Below are 24,339 nucleotides of genomic sequence, written 5' to 3' on the forward strand. Positions count from 1 at the left end.
CTGCGCATGCCTGGACTCCAATGCCGTGAACCGTGAACATTTTTTTTTCGCGCCGATAATGTTGGGTTGAAGCCCGCCATTGAACTTCCCAAGATAAGCGCTGGAAGGGAGTGGGAGAGCGGAGAGTCATCGAAAATGACGAGACAAAGGGCATCGGAGGGAGCGGGGAAGATAAGCTGTGATTGAGCATGAAACTGAATGCGGTGATTGAAGCGGTGATCATGGGAGGGAGCAGGGACCTGAATACGACCATTGAGGCGGTTTGGATTTAATTCGTGTTTTGTGTCAAATTCAGCAGCGCCATCTTTACTCCTCGATGAGGCTGCATTTGCGCATGTACCAGTGATGCAGGACCTATTTGGTTACGTTGCCAGCAAACGCGTCGTTAATATATGTTCGCTGTTTTATACCATTTTATTTTTCTGAGTATAAATCATTAACTTTCCGTCCATTCTCCGACTGGTAAATGGCAGCCTATACTGGCCAGAATGCACCGCGCGCAGAAATACGGCCGATCTCCACCACAAGAACCGCAACACGCAGGCGTCAGAAAACTCCGCCCCACGGAGTCCGCTTGTCTGCGCCGAGCATGCGTGGTGCGGCTCCCGGAAGTTGAGCGCAGCCACTGTAACACCGAGTTTCAACGGCTCTCAGGCCCCGAATCACAGCCGCCGGGTTCGGTGGACGTGCGGCGAGAGCCCCGGGGAGGCCAGAGGGGCCACATTAAAGTGATGGTGCAGCGACTTCTCTCTCCGAGCCGCCACTTCCCAGTTTCTTCTCCCATTTCCACCGAGTCAGGAAGCCTGTGAGTTGATTGGCTGGTAAGTTTTGGAACTTTGTTTCCCTTTCTCCAAAGTTAGGAAGTTTGTCCAAGGAGCTGGAAATTAAACATTCCAGTTTTCATCAGAATAAGGGGCAGCTTCCTGAGATTTACCTGACACCAATAGAAGGGAAGTGAGTAGCCGGTGAGCCGTCTTTAATTTTTAAGTATTGAGGTTTATTATTTATTTATTTCGAGATACAGCACTGAAACAGGCCCTTCGGTCCACCGAGTCTGTGCTGACCATTAACCAGCCATTTATATTAATCCTACATTAATCCCATATTCCTATCACATCCCCTCAATTCCCCGACCACCTACCAACACTAGGGGCAATTTACAATCGCCAATTTACCTATCAACCTGCAAATCTTTGGCTGTGGGAGGAAACCGGAGCACCCAGCAGAAACCCACGCCGTCACAGGGAGAACTTGCAAACTCCATACAGGCAGTACCCAGAATCACTGGAGCTGTGAGGCTGTGCTGCTAACCACTTGGAGTAGCAAGTTTATTATCTAATAGCCAGAGGAATTGCAGGGCTGATCCAACCTCTGCAGTGCACATCCTCTGCGATAGTAAACAGAAAACATGGCAGGCTATAAGCTAGCCAGGAAGGATCTAAAGGGAGAGCGAAGAAGAGCAAGGAGAGGACACGAGAAGTCATTGGCGGATAGGATCAGGGAAAACCCTAAGGCTTTCTGTAGGTATATCAGGAATAAAAGAATGACCAGAGTTAGATTAGGGCCAATCAAGGATAGTAGTGGTAAGTTGTGTGTGGAACCAGAGGAGGTAGGGGAAGTGTTAAATGAATATTTTGCGTCAGTATTTACAGTGGAGAAAGAAAATGTTGTCGAGGAGAAGACTGAGATTCAGGCGACTAGGCTAAATGGGATTGAGGTTCACAAGGAGGAGGTGTTATCAATTTTGGAAAGTGTGAAAATAGATAAGTCCCCTGGGCCAGATGGGATTTATCCTAGGATTCTCTGGGAAGCTAGGGAGGAGATTGCAGAGCCTTTGTCCTTGATCTTTATGTCGTCATTGTCGACAGGAATAGTGCCGGAAGACTGGAGGATAGCAAATGTTGTCCCCTTGTTCAAGAAGGGGAGTAGAGACAGCCCTGGTAATTAGAGACCTGTGAGCCTTACTTCGGTTGTGGGTAAAATGTTGGAAAAGGTTATAAGAGACAGGATTTATAATCATCTTGAAAAGAATAAGTTCATTAGCGATAGTCAGCACGGTTTTGTGACGGGTAGGTCGTGCCTCACAAACCTTATTGAGTTTTTCGAGAAGGTGACCAGGTGGATGAGGGTAAAGCAGTGGATGTGGTGTATATGGATTTCAGTAAGGCGTTTGATAAGGTTCCCCATGGTAGGCTATTGCAGAAAATATGGAAGTATGGGGTTGAAGGTGATTTAGAGCTTTGGATCAGAAATTGGCGAGCTGAAAGAAGACAGAGGGTGATGGTTGATGGCAAATGTTCATTCTGGAGTTTCGTTACTTGTGGTGAACCGCAAGGATCTGTTTTGGGGCCACTGCTGTTTGTCATTTTTATAAATGACCTGGAAGAGGGTGTAGAAGGGTGGGTTAGTAAATTTGCGGATGACACTAAGGTCGGTGGAGTTGTGGATAGTGCCGAAGGATGTTGTAGGGTACAGAGGGACATAGATAGACTGCAGAGCTGGGCTGAGAGATGGCAAATGGAGTTTTATGTGGAAAAGTGCGAGGTGATTCACTTTGGAAGGAGTAACAGGAATGCAGAGTACTGGGCTAATGGGAAGATTCTTGGTAGTGTAGATGAACAGAGAGATCTTGGTGTCCAGGTGCATAAATCCCTGAAGGTTGCTGCCCAGGTTAATAGGGCGGTTAAGAAGGCATATGGTGTGTTAGCTTTTATTAGTAGGGGGATCGAGTTTCGGAGTCATGAGGTCATGCTGCAGCTGTACAAAACTCTGGTGAGACCGCACCTGGAGTATTGCGTGCAGTTCTGGTCACCGCATTATAGGAAGGATGTGGAAGCTTTGGAAAGGGTGCAGAGGAAATTTACTAGGATGTTGCCTGGTATGGAGGGAAGGTCTTACGAGGAAAGGCTGAGGGACTTGAGGTTGTTTTCGTTGGAGAGAAGGAGGAGGAGAGGTGACTTAATAGAGACATATAAGATAATCAGAAGGTTAGATAGGGTGGATAGTGAGAGTCTTTTTCCTCGGATGGTGATGGCAAACACGAGGGGACATAGCTTTAAGTTGAGGGGTGATAGATATAGGACAGATGTCAGTGGTAGTTTCTTTACTCAGAGAGTAGTAGGGGCGTGGAACGCCCTGCCTGCAACAGTAGTAGACTCGCCAACTTGAAGGGCATTTAAGTGGTCATTGGATAGACATATGGATGAAAATGGAATAGTGTAGGTCAGATGGTTTCACAGGTCTGCGCAACATCGAGGGCTGAAGAGCCTGTACTGCGCTGTAATGTTCTAATAAGTAAAGATCGGGGCTCGAGGCCCTTACTTACCTGGGAGCGGAGCGACGACTGGCGGACCTGTGAGGAAGCTGATCCAGAGCGGCGACAGGCTCCCTGTGTCTCTCGGCGTGCGCTGAGACTCGAAAGATGGAAAAAAAGGACTTAGAGTGATATCACGGGAAATTTTCAAGGTGACGGAAAGCGTCATAGACGGGAGTTTTAGAGAAGTGGTTACACCCAAAGTGCAGGCAGATAGATGGGTGACCGCTAGAAGGGGCAGGCAGTCAGTGCAGGAATCCACCGTGGCTATCCCCCTCTCTAACAAGTATACCGTATTGGATACTGTTGGGGGGGGTGGCCTATCAGGAGAAAACAGCAGCAGCCAGAGCAGTGGCACCATGGTTGGCACTGTTGTTCAGCAGGGAGGGACAAAGCGCAGAAGAGCAATAGTTATAGGGGACTCTATAGTCAGGGGCACAGCTAGGCGCTTCTGTGGAAGTGAAAGAGACTCCAGGATGTTATGTTGCCTCCCTGGTGCCAGGGTCAAGGATGTCTCTGAACGGACAGAGGGCATTCTGAAGGGGGAGGGTGAACAGCTAGAGGTTGTGGTACACATCGGTACCAATGACATCGGCAGGAAGAGTGATGCGGTCCTGCAGGGGGAGTTTAGGGAGTTCGGTAGTAAGTTTAAAAAAACAGGACCTCTCGGGTTGTAATCTCTGGATCACTCCCTGTGCCACGTGCCAGTGAGGCTAGAAATTGGAAGATAATGCAGCTAAACACGTTGCTGAGCAGCTGGTGTAGAAGGGAGGGTTTCAGATATCTGGACCATTGGGCTCTCTTCAGGGACAGATGGGACCTGTACAAGAAGGACGGGTTGCATCTAAACTGGAGGGGCACTAATATCCTGGCTGCAAAGTTTGCCAGTGTCATTCGGGAGGGTTTGAACTAGTGTGGCAGGGAGGTGGGAACCAGAGCAGTAGGACAGCTAGTGAAGTAAATGAGGAGGACATAGTAAATAAGGCCAGTAGGACTAAGAGGAAGAGCAGGCAGGGAGATGTTGCTGAGCACAGCGGGACTGGTGGTCTGCAGTGCATTTGTTTCAATGCGAGAAGTATAACGGGTAAGGCAGATGAACTTAGAGCTTGGATTAGTACTTGGAAATATGATGTTGCTATTACAGAGACTTGGTTGAGGGAAGGGCAGGATTGGCAGTTAAATGTTCCAGGCTTTCGAAGCTTCAGGTGGGATAGAGGGGGATGTAAAAGGGGTGGGGGAGTTGCATTACTGGTTAAGGAGAATATCACAGCTGTACTGCGGGAGGACACCTCAGAGGGGTCATGCAGCAAGGCAATATGGGTGGAGCTCAGGAATAGGAAGGGTGCAGTCATGATGTTGGGGGTTTACTACAGGCCTCCCAACAGCCAGCGGGAGGTAGAGGAGCAGATATGTAGACAGATTTTAGAAAGATGTAAAGGTAACAGGGTTGTAGTGGTGGGTGATTTTAACTTCCCCCATATTGACTGGGACTCACTTAATGCTAGGGGCTTGGATGGGGCAGAATTTGTGAGGAGCATCCCAGGAGGGCTTCTTGAAACAGTATGTAGATGGTCCAACTAGGGATGGGGCCATTCTGGACCTGGCATTGGGGAATGAGCCCGGCCAGGTGGTCGAAGTTTCAGTGGGGGAGCATTTCGGGAGCAGTGACCATAATTCCATAAGTTATCAGGTACTTGTGGATAAGGATAAGAGTAGTCCTCGGGTGAAGGTGCTAAATTGGGGGAAGGCTAATTATAACAATATTAGGCAGGAACTGACGAATTGAGATTGGGTCGGCTGTTTGAGGGTAAATCAACATCTGACATGTGGGAGTCTTTCAAACGTCAGCTGATTAGAATCCAGGACCAGCATGTTCCTGTGAGGAAGAAAGACAAGTTTGGCAAGTTTCGGGAAGGTTGGATAACACGGGATATTGTGAGCCAAATCAAAACGAAAAAAGAAGCATTTGTCAGGGCTGGAAGGCTCGAAACAGATGAAGCACTTGAGGAATATAAAGACAGTAGGAAGGAACTTGAGCAAGGAGTTAGGAGGGCTAAAAGGGGACATGAAAAGTCATTGGCAAACAGGATTAAGGAAAATCCCAAGGCTTTTTATACATATATAAAGAGCAAGAGGGTAACCAGGGAAAGGGTTGGCCCACTCAAGGACAGAGATGGGAATCGATGCGTGGAGCCAGAGGAAATGGGCGAGGTGCTAAATGAGTACTTTGCATCAGTATTCACCAAAGAGAAGGACTTGGTGGATGATGAGCCTAGGGAAGGGAGTGCCGATAGTCTCAGTCATCTCATTATCAAAAAGGAGGAGGTGTTGGGTGTCTTGCAAAACATTAAGGTAGATAAGTCCCCAGGGCCTGATGGGATATACCCTGGAATACTGAGGGAGGCAAGGGAAGAAATTGCTGGGGCCTTGACAGAAATCTTTGCATCCTCATTGGCTGCAGGTGAGGTCCCAGAGGACTGGAGAATAGCCAATGTTGTTCCTTTGTTTAAGAAGGGTGGCAAGGATAATCCAGGAAATTTTAGGCCGGTGAGCCTTACGTCAGTGGTAGGGAAGCTATTGGAGAGGATTCTTCGGGACAGGATTTACTCCCATTTGGAAACAAACACACTTATTAGCGAGAGTCAGCATGGTTTTGTGAAGGGGAGGTTGTGTCTTACTAATTTGATTGAGTTTTTTGAGGAAGTGACGAAGATGATTGATGAAGGAAGGGCGGTGGATGTTGTCTATATGGACTTTAGTAAAGCCTTTGACAAGGTCCCGCATGGCAGACTGGTGCAAAAGATGAAGTCACATGGGATCAGAGGTGAGCTGGCAAGATGGATACAGAACTGGCTCGGTCATAGAAGACAGAGGGTAACAGTGGATGGGTGTTTTTCTGAATGGAGGGATGTGACCAGTGGTGTTCCGCATGGATCAGTGCTGGGACCTTTGCTGTTTGTAGTATATATAAATGATTTGGAGGAAAATGTAGCTGGTCTGATCAGTAAGTTTGCGGACGACACAAAGGTTGGTGGAGTTGCGGATAATGATGAGGATTGTCAGAGGATACAGCAGGATATAGATCGGTTGGAGACTTGGGCGGAGAAATGGCAGATGGTGTTTAATCCGGACAAATGTGAGGTAATGCATTTTGGAAGATCTAATGCAGGTGGGAGGGATACAGTAAATGGCAGAACCCTTAGGAGTATTGACAGGCAGAGAGATCTGGGCGTACAGGTCCACAGGTCACTGAAAGTGGCAACGCAGGTGGATAAGGCAGTCAAGAAGGCATTCGGCACGCTTGCCTTCATTGGTCGGGGCATAGAGTGTAAAAATTGGCAAGTCATGCTGCAGCTGTACAGAACCTTAGTTAGGCCACACTTAGAATATTGCGTGCAATTCTGGTCACCACACTACCAGAAGGACGTGGAGGCTTTGGAGAGGGTACAGAGGAGGTTCACCAGGATGTTGCCTGGTCTGGAGGGTATTAGCTATGAGGAGAGGTTGGAAAAACTCGGATTGTTTTCACTGGAACGACGGAGGTGGAGGGGCGACATAATAGAGGTTTACAAAGTTATGAGTGGCATTGACAGAGTGGATAGTCAGAAGCTTTTTCTCAGGGTGGAAGAGTCAGTTACTAGGGGACATAGGTTTAAGGTGCAAGGGGCAAAGTTTAGAGGGGATGTGCGAGGCAAGTTTTTTACAGTGAGGGTGGTGAGTGCCTGGAACTTGCTGCCAGGGGAGGTGGTGGAAGCAGATACGATAGCGATGTCTGAGAGACATCTTGACAAATATATGAATAGGAAGGAAATAGAGGGATATGGGCCCCGGAAGTGCAGATGTTGTTAGTTTAGGCAGGCATCAAGATCGGCGCAGGCTTGGAGGGCCGAATGGCCTGTTCCTGTGCTGAACTGTTCTTTGTTCTCTTTGTGCTTTGTTCCAAACACGTGACCTGTTCCTCTTTGAAGGACAAAGACAACAGACACATTGGGACATCACCACCTGCAAGTTCCCCTCCAAGTCACTCACGATCCTGACTTGGAACGATATCACAATTCTTTGTTTGTGATTGGTTGGTTAAGTAACAACTGTTAGTCAATTTAATTAGCTTTAAAAAAATAAGGGGAAAGTTGTTTTTTGTTTGAAAAAAGACCTCGAGTGATAAAGTGAGTACTAAGAGTGTGTTTTTTTTCAATTCGAGTAATTTAGATTGTCGTGGGTAGTGTTTGGAGTAGAACAAGCCTCTCGTGTAATTAATATCTTTTAAAGGGAGTAACTAATTAATCTAAAGGTAAGTCATGGCAGGAGAGCTCAGCCCCGTGATATGCTCCTCCTGCGCGATGTGGGAAATCAGAGATGCTTCCAGTGTCCCTGACGACCATGTGTGCAGGAAGTGGATCCAGCTGCAGCTACTGACTACCCGCATTATGGAGCTGGAGCTGCAGGTGGATTCACTGTGGAGCATCCGCGATGCTGAGGACGTTGTGGATAGCACGTTTAGAGAGGTGGTCACACAGGTAATGGCTGCACAGGCAGAAATGAGATGGGTGACCACCAGATGGAGTAGTAGGCACAGGCAGGTAGTGCAGGAGTCCCCTGTGGCCATCCCCCTCTCAAACAGATATACCACTTTGGATACTGTTGGGGGGAATGACCTCCCAGCGGAAAGCAGCAACAGCCAAGTTTGTGTTACCACGCATGGCTCTGCTGCACAGCAGGGGAGGAAAAGGACTGGAAGAACTATACTGATAATGGATTCTGTCGTAAGGGAAACAGATAGGCATTTCTGTGGCGACAAACGTGACTTCAGGATGGTATGTTGCCTCCCTGGTGCTTGGGTCAAGTTAGTCACGGAGCGGCTGCAGGACATTCTGAAGGTGGGGGGGTGGGGGGTGGCGAATAGTCAGAGGTTGTGGAACACATTGGTACCAAAAACGGAGGTAAAAAGAGGATGAAGACCTGAAACAAGAATTTAGGGAGCTCGGTCGCAGATTAAAAAGCAGGACCTCAAAGGTTGTAATCTCTGGATTACTCCAGTGCCACATGCTAGTGAGTATAGGAATAGGAGGATAGAGCAGATGAATGCGTGGCTGAAGAGATGGTGCAGGAGGGAGGGCTTTAGCTTCCTGGATCACTGGGTCTGTAACTGGCAAAGGTGGGACCTGTACAAGTTGGATGAACATCCTTGCCGGGAGGTTTACGAGTGCTGTTGGGGGCAGTTTAAACACATTTGGCAGAGGAATGGGATACAGAGTGGAGGTATAGGAGCGGGTGGTGCTCAGTCAAATATAGAAGAGAAACTGAGTCAGTCTGTTAGGCAGAGCAAATATAGACCTGTTAAGGCACAAGTGACAAATGCAAGGCTGGATTGCATTTATTTTAATGCAAGACAGATGAATTGAGGGCTTTGATCAGCACATGGGATTATGATATTGTTGCTATCACAGAGACATGGTTGAGGGAAGGGCAGGACTGGCAGCTCAATATTCCAGGCTATCGAATCTTCAGGTATGACAGGAGAAGGGATAAAAGAGGAGGTCGCATTGCTCTGTTGATGAAGGAGTCAATTACTGCAGTAAGGAGGGATGATATCTGAGAAGGTTCTTCAAATGAGGCCAGATGAGTCAAACTTGAAAACAAAAAGGGGGCAATCACTTGGCTGGGTGTGTACTGCAGGCCTCCAAACAGTCAGGGAGAGATAGAGGAGCAGATATGTAGGCAAATCTCAGAGAGGTGTAAAAATAATGGAGTAATAATAGGAGAGGATTTCAACTTAGCTAATATCAGCTGGGATGGTCTCAGTGTAAAAGACTTAAAGAGGGCGGAATTCTTAAAATATATACAGGAGACTTTTTTGAGCCAGTACATAGAAAGTCCAACAAGAAAAGGCGCAGTACTGGACCTAATCCTAGGGAATGATGCTGGACAAGTTGTAGAAGTGTCAGTGGGGGTGCATTTCGGGGATAGTGACCATAACTCTGTAAGACAAAGGCGGGCTGGAAATAAAAGTACTGAATTGGGGGAAGGCCAATTTCAATATGATAAAACAGGATCTGGCCAAAGTGAACTGGGAGCAGCTACTTGTCGGAAAGTCTACATCAGACCAGTGGGAGTCAAAGAGGAAATAGTGAGGGTTCAGCGGCAACATGTACCCGTAAAGGTGAAGGGTAGGACCAACAAGTCCAGGGAACCCTGGATGTCAAGGGATATAGAGGATTGGATCAGGGAAAAAAAAAAGGAGGCTTCTGGCAGATTCAACGTGCTGAAAACAGCGGAGGTACTGGAGGAGGATAGAAAGTGTAGCGGGGGTACAAAGAAAAGTAATTAGGAGAGCAAAGAGGGGGCATGAAAAAACACTGGCGGGCAAGATCAAGGAAAATGCTGAGGCATTTTCTAAGTATATTAAGGGCAAGAGGATAACCAGTGAAAGAGTGGGGCCCATTCGGGACCAAAGTGCCAATCTGTGTGTGGAGCCAGAGGACATAGGTGAGGTTTTAAATGATTACTTTGCATCTGTTCACGATGGAGAAGGATGATGTAGGTGTAGAAATCAGGGAGGGGGATTGTGATACACTTGAACATATTAGCATTGAAAGTGAGGAAGTCTTAGCTGTTTTAACGGGCTTAAAAGTGGATAAATTCCCAGTCCCAGATGAGATGTATCCCAGGCTGTTATGTGAGGCAAGGGAGGAGAGAGCAAGTGCTCTGACATAAATTTTCAGATCCTCTCTGGTCACAGGAGAGGTACCAGAGGACTGGAGGACTACGAATGTGGTGCCATTATCAAGAAGGGTAGCAGGGATAAACCAGGTACTGACAGGCCAGTGAGTCTAACATCAGTGGTTGGGAAAATATTGGGAAAAATTCTGAGGGACAGGATTAATCTCCACATGGAGAGGCAGGGATTAATCAGGGATAGTCAACATGGCTTTGTCAGGGGGAGATCGTGTCTAACTAACTTTATTGAATTTTTCACGGCAGTGACGAGGTGTGTAGATGAGGGTAAAGCAGTTGATGTAGTCTGCATGGACTTCAGTAAGCTTTTGATAAGGTCCCACATGGGAGAGTGGTTAAGAAGGTCAGAGCCCATGGGATCCAGGGCAATTTGGCAAATTGGATCCAAATTGGCTTAGTGGCAGGAGGCAGAGGGTGATGCTCGAGGATTGTTTTTGCGAGTGGAAACCTGAGTCAGTGGTGTACCACAGGGATCGGTACTGGGACCCTTGCTGTTTGTAGTGTACAGTAATGATGTAGACGTGAATATAGGAGGCATGATAAGTAAATTCGCAGATGACACGAAAATTGGTGGTGTCGTAAATAGTGAGGAGGAAAGCCTTAGATTACAGGACAATATAGATGGGCTGGTAAGATGGGCAGAGCAGTGGCAAATGGAATTTAATCCTGAGAAGTGTGAGGTGATGCATTTTGGGAGGACTAACAAGGCAAGGGAATATGCAATGGATGGGAGGACCCCAGGAAGTACAGAGGGTCAGTGGGACCTTGGTGTACTTGTCCATAGATGACTGAAGGCAGCAGCACAGGTAGATAAGGTGGTTAGGAAGGCATATGGGATACTTGCCTTGATCAGCTGAGGCATAGAATGTAACAGCAGGAAGGTTATGATGGAGCTGTATAAAACACTAGTTCGGCCACAGCTGGAGTACTGTGTACAGTTCTGGGCACCACACTATCCGAAGGATGTGGTTGCACTGGAGAGGGTGCAGAGGAGGTTCACCAGGATGTTGCATCGGCTGGAGCATTTCAGCTATGAAGAGAGATTGAAAAGGCTGGGGTTGTTTTCATTTGAGCAGAGAAGGCTGAAGGGGGACATGATTGAGGTATTCAAATTGATGAGGGGCATTGATAGGTTAGATAGGAAGAAACTTTTTCCATTAGTGGAGGTGTCAATAACCAGGGGGCATAGATTTAAGGTAAGGGGCAGCAGGTTTAGAGAGGATTTGTGGAAAGAAAATTTCACCTAGAGGGTGGTTGGAATCTGAAAAGCACTGCCTGAAGAGGTGGTAGAGGCAGGAACCCTCACAACATTTAACAAGTATTTAGATGAGCACTTGAAACGCCATAGCAGACAAGACTATGGGCCAAGTGCTGGAAAATGGGATTCGAATAGTGAGGTGCTTGATGGCCGGCACAGACACGATGGGCCGAAGGGCCTGTTTCTGTGCTGTATAACTCTCTGACTATTTCCAGCACAGGAGGAGGCCATTCCGCCCATTGTATCTGTTCATCCCACTTTCCAGTTGTTAAGACCTCAGAGATTGTCAATATGAAAAATATGAGATATGAATCCCCAGACCACACTAATAAATTACACAAGATTTCACATTTTCAGTCTTTTGTTCTAATAACTAAACTAAAAGAAATCCCCAATTATCTGAATAGCACTTGGATTGTAAATTGTGGTGTCAGCTATTTACAAAGATATTTTCTTTACTTATTCAACACTTGACTATCTCACACCACACTGATACATTACAGTCCTTTTTGATGACAAAAGCCTTTGCAGTTACAAGTCCCAAATTCCTGCCAATGGTGGGGCTGCTCCGACCTCTGGAGTGTACATCCTGTGTAATGTGCCAACTCCAGATAACCATTTGTGTAGGAAGTATCATTGGGGGAGGTGGTGACATCGGGGTAATGTCACTGGAACATGGGTTCGAATCCCACCACGGCAGATGGTGACATTTAAATTCAATTAATAAATCTGCAATTAAAAAGCCATCTGGTTCATGAGATGGGAAATCTGCTGTCCTTACCTGGTCTGGCCGACATGTGACTCCAGATCCACAGCAATGTGGCTGACTCTGAAATGCCCTCTGAAATGGCCGAGCGAGCCTCTCAGTTGTCAAGGGCAGTTTGGGATGGACAATAAATACTGGCCGAGCCAGCAACACCCACATCACATGGATGAAGATAAAACAAGTTGCAGCAGCTCGAGCTCCGGTTTTCGGAGCATGAACTGCAGCTGGTGTCACTGCGGTGCATCCATGAGGTGAGAGATTTGTGGACAGCACGTTTATAGATATGGTCACCCTGCAGCTTAAGAGTATGCAGGGAGAGAGGCAATGGGTGGCCAACTGACAGTCAAGAAGAAACAGACAGGGAATGCAGGAGAACCCTGAGTGCATCTCACTCTCCAACCAGTATTCAGTTCTGAATACTGATGAAAGTGATGGTTCATCTAAGGAGTGCAGCCAGAGTCAAGGCCATGGCAGCACAGTTGGATCAGCTTCACAGAGGGTCACAAAGCTGACTGAATGAGCAATAGTGATAGGAGATTTGATCGGGGAACACACAGGCGTTTCTGCAGCCGCAGACGTGAATCCAGGCTGGTGTGTGGCCTCCCTCAGGACAATGTACAGCAGGGTGCGTGGACAGTCATCCTGGGCCAGGAAGCAGGAGGAGAGAATGTTGTGAATTTCTATCCTGGACTGACAGTGATGGTTTTTGTAAACTCCTTTTACAGGGGCTTAGAAGCAGGGGATGTGCAGATGGGGAATCTCGAGCCAAACATCACATCAAGATCTGACAGAGTCACTCGATACATCAGGACCTGAATATCATCGGCCTTTGAATGTGGAAGGAGAAAGGTTTGTCTGTTCTGTCTGTGGGAAAAGATTTCAGGTATCAGTGAGACTGGAAAAGCACTGAGATACACAAAGCCCTGGTTAGACCACACCTGGAGTATTGTGTTCAGTTCTGGGCACCACACCTTCGGAAGGATATAATGGCCTTGGAGGGAGTGCAGTGTAGATTTACCTGAATAATACCTGGACTCGAAGGGTTAAATTACGAGGAGACATTACACAAGTGAATCAGTCATTACAGCACAGAAGGAGGACATTGAGCTTTTTGATTCCATCCCAGCTCTCTGTAGAACAAACCGGTCAGTCCCATTCCCCCACTCTTTTTTTTTTAGAATTAGAATTAGCACATTACAGCGCAGTACAGGCCCTTCGGCCCTCGATGTTGCGCAGACCTGTGAAACCATCTGACCTACACTATTCCATTTTCATCCATATGTCTATCCAATGACCACTTAAATGCCCTTAAAGTTGGCGAGTCTACTACTGTTGCAGGCAGGGCGTTCCACGCCCCTACTCCTCTCTGAGGAAAGAAACTACCACTGACATCTGTCCTATATCTATCACCCCTCAACTTAAAGCTATGTCCCCTCGTGTTTGCCATCACCATCCGAGGAAAAAGACTCTCACTATCCACCCTATCTAACCTTCTGATTATCTTATATGTCTCTATTAAGTCACCTCTCCTCCTCCTTCTCTCCAACGAAAACAACCTCAAGTCCCTCAGCCTTTCCTCGTAAGACCTTCCCTCCATACCGGGCAACATCCTAGTAAATTTCCTCTGCACCCTTTCCAAAGCTTCCACATCCTTCCGATAATGCGGTGACCAGAACTGCACGCAATACTCCAGGTGCGGTCTCACCAGAGTTTTGTGCAGCTGCAGCATGACCTCGTGACTCCGAAACTCGATCCCCCTACTAATAAAAGCTAACACACCATATGCCTTCTTAACAGCCCTATTAACCTGGGTAGCAACCTTCAGGGATTTATGCACCTGGACACCAAGATCTCTCTGTTCATCTACACTACCAAGAATCTTCCCATTAGCCCAGTACTCTGCATTCCTGTTACTCATTCCAAAGTGAATCACCTCGCACTTTTCCGCATTAAACGCCATTTGCCATCTCTCAGCCCAGCTCTGCAGCCTATCTATGTCCCTCTGTACCCTAGCACATCCTTCAGCACTATCCACAACTCCACCGACCTTAGTGTCATCCGCAAATTTACTAACCCACCCTTCTACACCCTCTTCCAGGTCATTTATAAAAATGACAAACAGCAGTGGCCCCAAAACAGATCCTTGCGGTACACCACTAGTAACTAAACTCCAGGATGAACATTTGCCATCAACCACCACCCTCTGTCTTCTTTCAGCTAGCCAATTTCTGATCCAAAGCTCTCAATCACCTTCAACCCCATACTTCCGTATTTTCTGCAATAGCCTACCGTGGGGAACCTTATCAAACGCCTTACTGAAATCCATATACACCACATCCACTGCTTTACCCTCATCCACCTGTTTGGTCACCTTCTCGAAAAACTCAATAAGGTTTGTGAGGCACGACCTACCCTTCACAAAACCGTGCTGACTATCGCTAATGAACTTATTCTTTTCAAGATGATTATAAATCCTGTCTCTTATAACCTTTTCCAACATTTTACCCACAACCGAAGTAAGGCTCACAGGTCTATAATTACCAGGGCTGTCTCTACTCCCCTTCTTGAACAAGGGGACAACATTTGCTATCCTCCAGTCTTCCGGCACTATTCCTGTCGACAATGACGACATAAAGATCAAGGACAAAGGCTCTGCAATCTCCTCCCTAGCTTCCCAGAGAATCCTAGGATAAATCCCATCTGGCCCAGGGGACTTATCTATTTACACACTTTCCAAAATTGAAAACACCTCCTCCTTATGAACCTCAATCCCATCTAGCCTAGTAGCCTGAATCTCAGTATTCTCCTCGACAACATTTTCTTTCTCCACTGTAAATACTGACGCAAAATATTCATTTAACACTTCCCCTATCTCCTCTGATTCCACACACAACTTCCCACTACTATCCTTGATTGGCCCTAATCTAACTCTAGTCATTCTTTTATTCCTGATATACCTATAGAAAGCCTTAGGGTTTTCCCTGATCATATCCGCCAATGACTTCTCGTGTCCTCTCCTTGCTCTTCTTAGCTCTCCCTTTAGATCCTTCCTGGCTAGCTTGTACCTCTCAAGCGCCCTAACTGAGCCTTCACGTCTCATCCTAACATCAGCCGCCTTCTTCCTCTTGACAAGCGCTTCAACTTCTTTAGCAAACCACGGCTCCCTCGCTCGACAACTTCCTCCCTGCCTCACAGGTACATACTTATCAAGGACACGCAGTAGCTGCTCCTTGAATAAGCTCCACATTTCGATTGTTCCCATCCCCTGCAGTTTCCTTCCCCATCCTACGCATCCTAAATCTTGCCTAATCGCATCATAATTTCCTTTCCCCCAGCTATAATTTTTGCCCTGCGGTATATGCCTGTCCCACCCCATCGCTAAGGTAAACCTAACCGAATTGTGATCACTATCACCAAAGTGCTCACCTACATCTAAATCTAACACCTGGCCGGGTTCATTACCCAGTACCAAATCCAATGTGGCATCGCCCCTGGTTGGCCTGTCTACATACTGTGTCAGAAAATCCTCCTGCACACACTGGACAAAAACTGACCCATCTAAAGTACTCGAACTATAGTATTTCCAGTCTATATTTGGAAAGTTAAAGTCCCCCATAACAACAACCCTGTTACTCTCGCCCCTGTCGAGAATCATCTTCGCTATCCTTTCCTCTACATCTCTATTCCCGTAGTCCTGCAGGTTTATTTCCCTCAAGTGTCTATCCAATTTCCATTTGTAATCATTGATCGTCTCCACTTCCACCACCCTCGTAGGCAGTGAGTTCCAGGTCATTACCACTCACTGTGTAAAAAAAAACTGCTTCCTCACATCCCTCCTGTAGCTCAAAACCTGAATCTGTGTCCACTAATCCTTGTATCATCAGCTAATGGGAACAGCTTTTCTTGGTCTGCCTTATCTTAACCTGTCATCATTTTCAACACCTCTATCAGATCTCCCCTCAATCTCCTTTGCTCCAAGGAGAACAACACCAGCTCCTCCAACCTAACCTTGTAGTTAAATTCTCTCATCTCAGGAACCATTCTGATAAATCTCTGCACCCTCTCAAGGACCTTCACATCCTTCCGAAAGTGTGGTGACCAGAACTGGATGCAATACTCTAGTTGTGGCCTAACCAGAGCTTTATAAATGTTCAGCATCACTTCCTTCCTTTTGTGTTCAATACCTCTATTTATGAGGCCCAAGATCCCATTTGCTTTGCCAGCTGTTCCCTCAATACATCCTTCCACTTTCAGTGATCTCTGCACATGAACCCTCAGGTCTCTCTATCCCTGTAAACTCTTTAGAACTGGACCATTAAGTGTATGTTGCCTCTCCCTATTCCTTCTGCCAGAATGAATCACCTCACTGTGAGGGTTGTAGTCCCTGGAATTCAGAAGATTAAGGGGTGATTTGATTAAACTTTTCAAGATATTAATTGAAACTGATAGGGTAGAGAGAGAGAAACTCTTCTCCATCACCTGCAGTACTCGGCAGCATCGTCTAAAACATAGAGCCAGAATTTTCATTAATCCACCCCTGGGCCCAGTGAACCTGAGCATTAATCCACCCAGGCTGAATGTACACAGAATTACAGCCCAAAAACAGGCCGTTCAGCCCCACTAGTCTGTGCTGCTGTTTATAATCCACATGAGCCTCCTCCCAATCTGATTACCTTGTCCCACTCTGTCCCCATATCCCTCTATTCCCTTCTCCCTCATAAATGTATTGAGCCTCCCCTTAAACACATCATTGTTATCACCTTCAACCACTCCACATGGCAGTGAGTTCCACATTCTCACCACTCTCTGAGTAGAGAAATTCCTCCAAAGTTCTCTATTTGACCTGTTAATGTCTGTATTATATTGCTGCCCCCTTGTTCTGACTGACTGATAATTTTAAAGACCTCTATCAGATCTCCTCCTAGTCTTCTCTTTTCCAGAGAAAGGATCCCCAGCCTGCTCAATCTTGCTGGATAGTAACATCCTCTCTGGTGACATCTTTGTAAATCTATTCTGCACTTTCTTCAATATCCTTTTTTAATCTGGAGACCAGAACTGCTCACAGTCCTTCTAAGTCAGGTTCTCTATAAATTTAACATTCCCTCCCTGCTGTTACATTGTATTCCTCTAGAAAAGAACGTCAGTTCTTTCTTTGCTCTCTTATCTACTTGTGTTGCTCCTTTTGGTGATTTATGTGACTCTGTTCCCAGATCTCTTTGCTCCTCTGCTCCATTTAAGTTCTTACATTCTAACCAATAACTGGCCTCCTTATTCCTCCTCCCACAATGAACCAGTTCACATTTCACTATGTTGAATTTCATTTCCCATTTATCTGTCCAGTCTGCCAGCCTGTTTCTGTCTTCCTGGATTTCAATGCACTCCTCCTCATTATTAGTTCTATCATCCAGTTTGGTGTCAACTACAAGTTATGAAAACATCCCTCTAATTCCTGAGTCCAAATGTGGGTGAAGAACAGAATTCCCAGTGTACTTCACACTATAGTTGATGTCCCGGGCACTCGGGTTTCTGTATAATTTATTTAATAATTTTCTCCATTGTCTCTCTGACCCTGATCTCAATGGGATGACACAAAATCATCCATTCAATATTTGGAGCTTTCAGTGCAGGATTCATTACCCAGGACTCCCGTGATCAGGGTCAGTCCCTTATCAATGACCACAGGGGCTGAGTGCATTGGCGTGGGATCGAACTGTGCACTGAGCATGTCCAGCGTAGGTAATGGAGATGGACTGAGATGGACCAGGTGGATTGGGAGGCGAGAGGAGATTGTGGGTACAGGGGAGGAATTGGAGCCATGGGTGGGCTGGGAGGCTTCATATACACCTGGGGTAGGCCAAGAGGCCCCGTGTTTACCTCGCGGCGACAGGTCCGGGGGAGAGGGGTCACTGGCCGCCATCGTGGACAGGGCGGGATCAGGGTGCAAGCACAGCCATCTTGGTGAGGGCACAGTGAGCGAACAGGACCTCACAAACTCTGTTTCCTACTGGGTCCGAGTGCCCAGGAGATGGGGCATCCTGGACAATAGGGTTTTAAGCAGCTTCACCCACTCTCAGGCTGCATGTGATGTTTGCAGCCTTTAAGAGTCCATGGGCCATGTATATATTCAGTGTAAGAGGTTACAGCCCCTGTATCGTTACCTGAAGGGGCTGTTACTCAAATTAGAATCCTGGAAATTTACAGTACGGAAGGAGGCCATTTGGCCCATCGTGTCCTCGTTGGCTGACAAGGAGCCATCCAGCCTAATCCCACTTTCCAGCTCTTGGTCCATAGTGTTATGATCCTCTATTTTTTTTTTCCAAGAAGAATGCAGTGTGCCTTTAAGGCTGGAAAAGGAGCAGTGCTGCTTTAAGGCAACAAGCTCCAGAGACTGAGTCAAAGAATGTATTCTCGTTGCCCCGGGATACAGCCACTCAGACTGAAGATCGAGAGATACATTGTTTCCAATTGACATTTGAAACTAGTTGAAAAACTGGCTTTTGAGACACCGTTAACAGAGACAGACACAGATTATCATCCAGCATATACTGAAGGAAAAGAGAGCTCTCTCTTGGTTTATTTAAACCCGAATTCTGATATCAAGCCAGATTACTTTCTTAAAAGAAAATAACCAATTCCTTTCACGACTGAACTGAAATTGTTGAAATTTGTCGCTGGAAAAGAGCAGCATCAATTCAACTGCTGAACTAGACTGGACTGTTCTACTGTTGAAGAACCTTTTATTTTCTCCCCCCGCACCCCCCCCCCCCCGTTCAGATGGCTGTGAAGACTTCCAAGCAACCTTGGACTATTCCACATAGGAAGGTTTCACTTCAGCAGGAGCATAAATATGCAAAGACACTATTTTTTCTGTTTTAAATGTTTATATGTTCCTAGTGTTTAAGAATTTAGTTTTTCTAATTAAACAGTTAATTTGTTGATCTAAAGACACCTGGTTTGGTTAGCCTTATTCGGGGGTTAATAGATGGTACAATTTGGCTGGATCTTCCTTTAATTTGGAATGTTTAAAATGTCAGGCGATCTGTGAGGGACGGGACTGAATCAACAGTGTGTTTCTCCCACCACTATCAAAACTGTATATTTTGATTGTGGGGCTTTGACTTGAGCACTCGGTCGTAACAATACCCTTGTAGGTTAGGGCACTTCACGTGCATATCCAAGTACTTTTTAATTGTTTTGAAGCTTTCTGCCTCTACCACCTTCCCAGGCAGTGAGTTGCAGATCCCCACCGCCCTCTGGCTGAAAACATTTCCCCTCAAATCCCTTTTAAATTTCCTACCTCTTAACCAAAAACTGTGCCCCTGGTTATGGACCCCTCAGCCAAGGGGAATAGGTCCTTCCTATCCACTCTATCTAGACCCCTCATCATTTTCTGCACTTCAATTCGGTCTCCTTTCAGCCTCCTCTATTCCAAAGAAAACAACCCTCACCTATCCAATATTTCCTCAGAACTAAAATTCTCCAATCCAGACAACATCCTTGTAAATCTCCTCTGTACCGTCTCTAATACAACCACATCTTTCCTGCAGTGCGGTGACCAGAACTGTACACAGTCCTCCAACTGTGTCCTAACCAGTGTTTTATACATTTTCAGCAGAACCTTCATGCTCTTATATTTTCTGCTTTGGCTAATAAAGGCAAGTATCCCTTAAGCCTTATCTACCTGCCCAGCCATATTCAAGGTTCTGTGAACGTGCACTCCAAGGTCCCTCTGTTCCTTTATACTTCTCAATATCCTACCATTTATTGTGTATTCCCTTGCCTTGTTAGCTGTCTCCAAATGCATTACCTCACACTTCTCCGGATTGAATTCCATTTGTCACTATTCTGCCCACCTAACCAGTCCATTGATATCTTCCTGCAGTTTACAGCTTTCTTCTTCATTATCAACCACATGGTCAATTTTTGTATCATCTGCAAACTGTTTAATCAAACCCCTACATTCAAGTACAAACCATGGATATATAGAACAAAAAGCAAAGGACCGAGTACTGATCCCTGTAGAACCTCACTGAAAACAGCCTTCCAGTCACACAAACACTCATCAACCATTACTCTTTCCTTCCTGCCTCTGAGTCAATTTTGACTCCAACTTGCTGTTTTGCTTTTATTTTCATGACCAGTCTGCCTTGTGGGACCTTATCAATGGCCTTGGTTACAGTTTAACCCCATTCTCCTAATCTCTGGCCACTCGGTGTGGAGGTGGGGTGGGGAGTTTGGAGGATCTTTTCCGGGACCTGCTCTTGGGCCTGGTTAAAACACTACCCACACCCACAGCCCTTTCGATGACCTGCCCTTCCAAAACCCCCCAGTCCCCCCAATGCCCTCCTCTCCCTCACCTCATCCACCCCAAACCCACCCAGGTTTGTATCTATCTTGTATATTTAAACACTCAGTTCTCACCTTCTCCATCTCTCTCTCCCTCTCGCTCAGGCTGAGAAGCAATGTGTAGGTCCAGGATGTACAGGGACCATGCTCGAAGTGGGTGTGTCACTTTAGCTGCTGCCCTGTCTTCCCTGGTCCTGTCCTTGCCGGGGTGGCCTTCTGCAACCGGTGGACACCTCAGGATACAGAGTGTCTCGTGGACACTGGGAGCAATGTTCTGGTTTAGTTGGGAAGGTTCCCTTTGCTTCTGTTACAATTTGTTGCTTAATTTGGCTTCTTTTAGTTTGAATGGATCACATGTTTGGGGGAAACGAGAGGAAAGAATGTTCCATAGAAACTAGAACTGTCTGTTCTGAATTTCTATCCTGGACTGACAGTGCTGACTTTTGTAAACTCCTTTTACAGGGTATTAGAAGGGGAGGATTTACTGACGGGAAATTCAAACCAAACATCGCATCAAGATCTGACAGTCACTCGATTCATCAGGACCTGAATATCATCGGCCTTTGAATGTGGAAGGAGAAATGTTTCTGTTCTGCCTGGGAAAAGATTTCAAACATCAGTGTGACTGAAGAAGCACCGAGACACACACACACACCCGAGTGAGGGTGTTCCAGTGACTGACTGTGGAAAGAGTTTTAACCAGTTACACAGCCTGAGAAAACATCACCATTCACAGCGGGGAGAAACTGTACACATGTTCTGTGTGTGGACAAGGCTTCAACTGATCATCCAACCTGGAGAGACACAAGGACACCCTCACCACGGAGAAACCATGGAAATGTGGGGACTGTGGGAAGGGATTCGGTTCTCCATCAAAGCTGGATATTCATTAACTCAGTCACACTGGGGAGGGGCCGTTCACCTGCTCTGTGTGGGAAGGGATTCACTCAGTTATCCCACCTGCTGACACAGCAGAGAGTTCACAAGGGGAGGTTGGAGAAGTTGGGGTTGTTCTCCTTGGAGCAAAGGAGATTGAGGGAAAATTTCATCGAAATGTACCAGATTCTGACAGACTTTGATAAATTAGACAAAGAAAAACTGTTCCCATGAACTAATGGTACAAGAACTAGGGAACACAGATTGAAGGTTTTGAGGAAGAGTTGCAGCAGGAATATGAGGAAGAACTTCTTCTGCAGCAAGTGGTTCTGACCTGGAACTCGCTGCCAATGTGTGTGGTGGAAGTGGAAATAATCAATGATTTTCAAAGGAAACTGGATGGTCACTTGAAGGAAATAAACTTGCAGGGCTATGGGCTCATGTGGGGCAGTGGGACTGAGCGGATTGCTCCCTGGAGAGCTGACATGGAATTGATGGGCCAAATGGCCTTGTTCTGTGCTGTAAATGATGCTGTGTCTCTGTGACTGTGTTTTGAGACAGGATATCGCAGCTCTCCACCCTGGGATTCTCAGTGTGAACAGGAGTCGGAGTGGGGAGGACCCACTGTCGATGGTTTACTAGAAATGTTAAAGGTCATATCAAAATTAAAGGAAAAGCATATAATTGCACAAAGGTGGGTGGCAGATCAGAATTAGAATTTTTTTTTTTAGAATTAGAACATTACAGCGCAGTGCAGGCCCTTCGGCCCTCGATGTTGCGCCGACCATCTGACCTACACTATTCCATTTTCATCCATATGTCTATCCAATGACCAATGAATGTTGGACAGAATGTAGAAAAACAGCAAAGAATGACTAAAAGATTGATAAGGAGTGCAGATTGTAAACAGAGTCTGGAGGTATGTGTTTGCTGAGTGGTGAGTTCAGTGAAGGGGAGAGGAGGTGCTCCTTTTTTCTACTTTTTCTGTCCTCCAGTATTTGGTTCTTGTTTCTGTGCAGTGAAAGGAGCTGTTTGGTTGAGTAACTGGTCAGATCTTCTCCTTCTAAATAGTCGGTTAAGTTAAGGTCTGGCACGGCAGCTTGGCTGAGTGCAATGCACAGCTTGTGACATGTGGGATGTCGAGGATGCACCGTGTGTCCTGGACAAACACATCTGCAGGAAGTGTCACCGGCTGCACAAGCTTGAGCTCTAGGGTTTGGATCTCGAGCAGTGGCTGGAGTCACTGTGGTGCATCCACAATGCAGAGAACTACATGGCTAGCAGGTTTAGGGAGGTGATCACACCACAGGTTAGGAGCATGCAGGAGGATAAGGAATGGGTAACCCACAGACAGTCTAAGAGAACCAGACAGGTAGTGCAGGGGTCCCCTGATATGATCTCACTTGCTAATCAGCTTTCCATTTTCGATACTGGTGAGCGTGATGGTTCCTCAGAGGAGTGCAGACAGAGCCACGTTTGTCAGGTGGCTCAGCTGCACAGGAGGGGTGGAGGAAGAGTGGAAGAGCAGTCGTGATGGGGCATTCATTAGGCAGGGGAACACAGAAGTCTTTCTGCAGCTGTAGATCGAACTCCAGGATGGTGTGTTGCCTCCCTGGTGCCAGGATCAAGGATGTCACGGAACGGCTACAGGACATTTATCTGGGGGAAGGTGAACAGCCAGAGGTCGTGGTCCACGTTGGCACCATTAACATAGATGGAAAGGGTAAATGAGGTCCTGACAACAAATTTTAGGAAACGAGGAAGGAGATTAAAAAAGCAGGGCCTCAAAAGCAGTTATCTCAGGATTACTCCCACTCCCATGTGCAAGTGAGCATAGGAATAGGAGAATTGACTGATTAAACAGGTGATTGGAGAACTGGTGTGGGAGGGAGGGCATCAGATTTCTGAGGCACTGGGACAGGTGGGACCCATACAAGATGGACGGGTTGCATCGAAGCAGCATTGGGACTAACATCCTCACAGGGAGATTACTAGTGCTGTTGGGGAGGGTTTAAACTAGATTGGTAAGGGGATGGAAACCTGAGAGGGAGTTCCGATTGGAGGGAAGCAAAACTGGTAACTTGTCAGGGGTATGGGAACCAGGGAAAAATATCAGACCGGAACACCAAGGTGCACAGAATACTGGGAGAGATAGTTAGCACTGGAGTAGGGAATAGCAAGTTATAAGGTGGGGTCAGAGTCAGGGATAAAGTAATAAAGTCTAAATCAGGGTTAATGTGCATGTATGTGAATGCACAGAGTGTGGTTAATCAGATTGGTGAGGTACACGTGCAGATTGCCATGTGGAAATATGATGTTGTGGCAAGAACAGAGACCTGGCTCAAAGAAGGGCAGGACTGGGTGTTAAATATTCCTGGATACAAGGTGTTCAGGAAAGAAAGGGAAAGGGGCGGTGGAGTATTGATAAATGAGAACATTGCCGTGTTGGAGAAAAAGGATGTCCCATTGGTGTCGATAAAAGAATCAATTTGGCTGGAACGAAGGAACAAAAAAGATGCATTTACATTGCTCAGTGTTGTCCACAGGCCACCAGTGAGTGGGAAGAACGTGGAGGAGAAAAAATGCAAGGGAATTACAGAGAGGTGCAAAAATTATCGGTAGTTCCAATGGGGGACTTTAATTATTCAAACATATAGTGGGATAGTAGTAGTGTAAAGGGCAGTGAGGGGCCAGTGTTCCGAGAGTTGTTCAGGAAAATTATCCACAACAGTATGTTGCTAGTCCAATGAGAAAGGAGGCACTTCTGGACCTGGTTCTTGAGAATGAGGTGGGCCAGGTCGATCAATTATCAGGAGGGGAGCATGTCGGGGAGATTGATCATTGTATCATAAGATTTAGACTGACCATAGAAAAGGATAAAGAACAATCCAGAGTAAGAGTAATTAACTGGGGAAAGACAACTTCAATGGGGTAAGAATGGAGCTGGCTGAATAAATGAGATTCAAAAGTTGCCAGGAAACCTGACAGCTGAACAATGGGTTACCTTCAAAAAAGAGAGAGTTCGGGCACAGTCAACATATGTTC

General features: G+C 46.5%; 1 long non-coding RNA gene across 1 annotated transcript; it reads left to right on the forward strand.

Moving 5' to 3' along the window:
• Positions 1-590: 590 nt before the first annotated feature.
• LOC137349367 (uncharacterized) lies at positions 591-22,279 on the forward strand. The gene is made up of 3 exons (XR_010969355.1): positions 591-821; positions 12,798-12,921; positions 20,881-22,279. It is a non-coding gene; the product is annotated as an uncharacterized lncRNA (long non-coding RNA).
• The last annotated feature ends 2,060 nt before the right edge of the window (positions 22,280-24,339 follow it).

This window comes from Heterodontus francisci, chromosome 34 (assembly GCF_036365525.1).
Source record: "Heterodontus francisci isolate sHetFra1 chromosome 34, sHetFra1.hap1, whole genome shotgun sequence".
NCBI classification, from domain to species: Eukaryota; Metazoa; Chordata; class Chondrichthyes; order Heterodontiformes; family Heterodontidae; genus Heterodontus; species Heterodontus francisci.